Below are 4,563 nucleotides of genomic sequence, written 5' to 3' on the forward strand. Positions count from 1 at the left end.
AAATCATGAAAGGCTTCGACGGATCTGGTGAAATTAGGGGTATGTGTGTATGAGAGTGAGAGAGAGAGTGAGTGAGCGCATGCAGACTTGAGTCTTCCAAAATAGAGAGAGAGAGAGAGAGAGAGAGAGAGAGAGAGAGAGAGAGAGAGCGCACTACGCCCATGACCTTTGCACATGCTTCCAAGGAATTGAAAGAGAGGAAGTTAAAGCAAAGGGTAAAGGATTTTAACCACTCCGTGAGATAGCAGAGAGATAGAGAGAGGAGGAGAATTAGCGTCAAAGGATCGGCCTTCATGGAGATCAACACAAAGAACAGATGACACTTTTCGACAACACGTGAATCTCTCTCTCTCTAGACTGTAGTTGCTCGAAGGATGGATCCCCTTCAGCTCCGAATGGAGTTCCCTTCAGCTTTGAATGGAGTTCCCTTGAGCTCCGGATGGATTTGGAGAGAATGCCAAAGAATGACATTGCAGGGGGTCTATATAGAGAGGAGAGAGGAAGGATGAGGTTGGAAGCTACTCTCGAGTTGCGGGGAGCCAACTCTTGGGTTGCGAGGCAGCCACATGCCTTTTGTATGAACTTTACCCGCAGCTTAAGATCACTTTTAATGCAATTTTGTACCTGCACTCAGGACTCTACTCGCAGCTCTAGGCGTGCTCCCTGATGCCTTCACCACTTGCAACACGTGGCATGCTCGTTGGCTACTACACAATGGCCAAAGGGTGTGCCATGTGGGCTGGTGGCTAGAATAAGGTTGGGGGTAATGGGAGCGCCAAAGGGAGGGGAAGGCCCTGGCTATAGGCATTTGCAGCCACGTGGAGGGCCACCCCTCTCTCTTTAATATAGATATAGATATTACATGCACTTACCTATTCCTCCTCTCCTTTTCTTGCCGGTTCCCCCTTCGCAAGAAGTTTCTAAAATGAATTGGGACCCCTACCCAACAAACACATATATGATTTATATTATCCATGATAGTTAGATAAATAAGATGGTTATATGATACATATTATATATTATAGCTAGACAAATAGATTAGATAAATACAACCTGTAGACTTATCTATGTATTCACATGCGTGCGTGTGTGTGTGTGTATACACACACTGTTTTTTTGTAAATTTGGTATGTTTACACACACACACACACACACACACACACACACACACATATATATATATATATATATATATATATATATATATATATATATATATATACATACATACATATATATATACATGCATACATACACACACACACACACACACACACACACACACACACACACACACACACATATATATATATATATATATATATATATATATATATATATATATATAGAGAGAGAGAGAGAGAGAGAGAGAGAGAGAGAGAGAGAGAGAGAGATTTATGTGTGTGTTTATGTTTCACTGACATATACTTGAAATGCTAGTAAGCCCTCACAACTATATTTTATTAGTGTGTATAGCATTTCATGTACATCTATGTGGAAGTACACACACATACATAGAGAAAGAGCGAGAGAGAGTTATGTCTCACTGGAATATAATTGAAATGCTATTAAGGACTTACAAGTATATATATTATTAGTGTGTATGGAATTTCATGTATATCTAAGTTGAAGTACACACACAGACATACATACATAGAGAGAGAGAGAGATAATCTTGTGGTATTAAACCAATTCACTATTGTGATAAAGGTACTCTTCAAAAAAGAAAATGGAAAGAACAAAACAAACCGCAAAGAAAAGTCGTGGCGGCTGTGTTTCTCAACCCTCAAGCACTACAACAACTTCAGAAGTGCTTACTAGACCAAGTGGTGTGAGTTCATACCAAGAGACCAATAGATCAAGTTCTAGTATAAGCGTAAATTTACCAAGGAGATGAAGGGTTTCACAATATCTAGGTGTTCTAAGACAAATCAGAAAAGCACAAGATGCAACCACAAATTGCATTCCTAAAGAACCGTTTGTCAGGATAGTGCGAGAGATAACAAAATGTGTAAAAATGGGACAAGATGGATGGCTACAGCTGTTGCATGTCTTCAAGAGGCTTGTGAAGATTATCTTATTGAATATTTTAATGACACTTTTATTCTTGCAGCACATGCTCATAGAGTTACAATTATGCCTAAAGACATGACAAGCTTAAGCATGCTTAGACACCATTACGAGCAATTTAGATATATGCCATCATTTGTAGATTAAAAAATGAAAGACATTCTTTTGATTCCTCCTGCAAGAAGGCCCAAAGAGTTGAAAGTAGAAGAAGTGACTGAAAAAGACATACATAGTAGAGATACCAGGCTGAATCAAGACAGAATTGAGAGGCTCAAATTAAAACAGGATGACCATGAAGAGCTAAAGAGAAAGGCTCAACAATTGGAGATTTTGCAAAGAGAAGAAAAGGTTTTAAAGACTTTAAATACTCTTGGTCCAAAGGTCGAAGTCTTAATGAAAGGCGATAGCCATGTTGCCTTTGTCCCTTTAGAAGCTCAAGATGTCCAAATACTGAAGAGCTTTGACAATGACATCTCTGATACCCTTATCATGATTTTTCTAAGGTAATATTTTTTTCTGTTTTTAATAAAGAGCTCCTCTCACCCATTGCTTTTATGATACTAACTTAAGTGTTGAATTGCATCATGATGAAAGAAGAACTTCCTGAGGACGCACACGATGAGATGTTTATAATTGACTGCCAAATCTCTTTTCTTTTAGATGAAAGAAAGCCTCCCCAAGAGCTTATAGCTTGGTTTACCCATTGCAATCCAAGTGTGAGAACTATTATTTTGCCATATATCTCAAGATAAATCATTGTTGTGTACTATAACAAGTGTTGTCAATTGTGAAATTTAACTTTGTTCATCTTTTTTATAGGAACCATTGGAGTCTTGTCATGCTAGACATGCAAGAAAAAGTAGTTCTTTATCTGAATTCTATTGAGAAAACAACACACCTGGATATCAAAGGGCAATAAATTTTAAGTCCATACAAAAAGTATTAAGCAAAAAGATTTGAAGTATTATGAACTGTTGCAACAGTCGCGTCAACATCTTACTTGCAACCATTGAAAGCTTCCATGCTTTGGGCAATATTTTTAACGAGGTTATACATCGAAAGATTCAGTTTTGAGTTCTCTTTCTTGTACTAAGCTCTTGTTGTTTTTGTAAGTTTCTTTTGTCTTATGAATTATTTTGGTTGACAGGTACCACAAAAAAAGGACAATCATAAGTGTGGATGGTATTTACTGTATAATGCCAAAGCCATGTTGGATCATGTTTACAAAAACGAGACCTCTCAGGTCTATTTCTTTATAACACTTAATGCACAAATAATATAGCTGCTTTGACTCACAAAATTGTTTTTGTATTGTAGCTTTCTATTACAACATACACAGAGCTTGATGTAGCACACTTTCGCATCAAGAAAATTGAAAGCATGATAGATAATTTCAATGCGAATAGTTGGAGTAACTGCAAAGCTTGCTCAAAGGAAAAGCTAGAGTTTGATAGAAGAGAGGCCACAGATGATGACCTATCAAAGGTTTTCAAAGAGATGGAGTGGTTTGAAGATGAAGATCGTCTCACAGAAGAATCCCCATCACAAAAAGAAGAGGTTTACAAAAAAGATCCGCCGATTGACCCTCATGTAGAAGAATTTGTTGAAGACGGAGACATAAAGAAGTCGCCAATTCTAGAACCATCAGTAGTAAGCACCTCATGAAAGGACCAAAAGAGATTGAAAGTGACAATGTATCTGAAACACAATAAATGTATTTGAAGTACTTTTTGTATTAAAAAATCTTGCTTTAGACTAAGACCTTATCTTTACCTTCTCCATATTTGAATTTTTGTACTTAAGTGATAATTATAAAGACTACGTTTAAATATATGTCCTTGCACTTCATATACTTCTCTCTTCTCTTGGATACCTGTCAAGATAAAGGATTATGTTAGTAAAAAATATTTACGTTTCATGTAAACCTGTCGTTTTGATGGAGCTACTTACTTGTCTACCATTGATTTGAACTAAAAAATCTTGGGGAAGATCAACTTCATCTTCATTTATCAAATCTTGTCGAAGTTGTAGAAGATTACATTCTCGACCAATAGATAGAGTGGTTTGAAGTTCTTCATTCATCCACACATCAATATGCACTAAAGGATTGCCTTGTATATTTTGAAGGTCTTGATCCAACATCACAGGAACACCATTCACTCTATGAGATCTCTGATAGTAAAATGTCATGATAAAGTTCTGACTTTTTATCATGTACTTCACATTTACACTTGATGCATCCACTTTGCAATCAATTCCATTAGAATGACAAAAGTCCCATCCTTTGTCTAAAAACTCAAGTACTGTGTCCTCGTCTATATTCTTACACACAAGCATGGTATTTTTAAGAGCTACTGGACATTCACTTGTGGCAAAGAAATCCACGAATACATGGATTGGCATGCTGACTTTGATTTTCACAAGCCTACTTGCTACATTAGGCTTCAACCTTTTTTGCACTTCATTAAATAGCTTCAAGCGAAATGCCTCACT

At 37.0% G+C, this 4,563-nt stretch overlaps 1 pseudogene; it reads left to right on the forward strand.

Moving 5' to 3' along the window:
• The first annotated feature begins 1,729 nt into the window (after window positions 1–1,729).
• Window positions 1,730–3,735, forward strand: LOC147454381 (uncharacterized; annotated as a pseudogene).
• The last annotated feature ends 828 nt before the right edge of the window (window positions 3,736–4,563 follow it).

Source organism: Adiantum capillus-veneris, chromosome 7 (assembly GCF_014529385.1).
Source record: "Adiantum capillus-veneris isolate H3 chromosome 7, ASM1452938v2, whole genome shotgun sequence".
NCBI classification, from domain to species: domain Eukaryota; kingdom Viridiplantae; phylum Streptophyta; class Polypodiopsida; order Polypodiales; family Pteridaceae; genus Adiantum; species Adiantum capillus-veneris.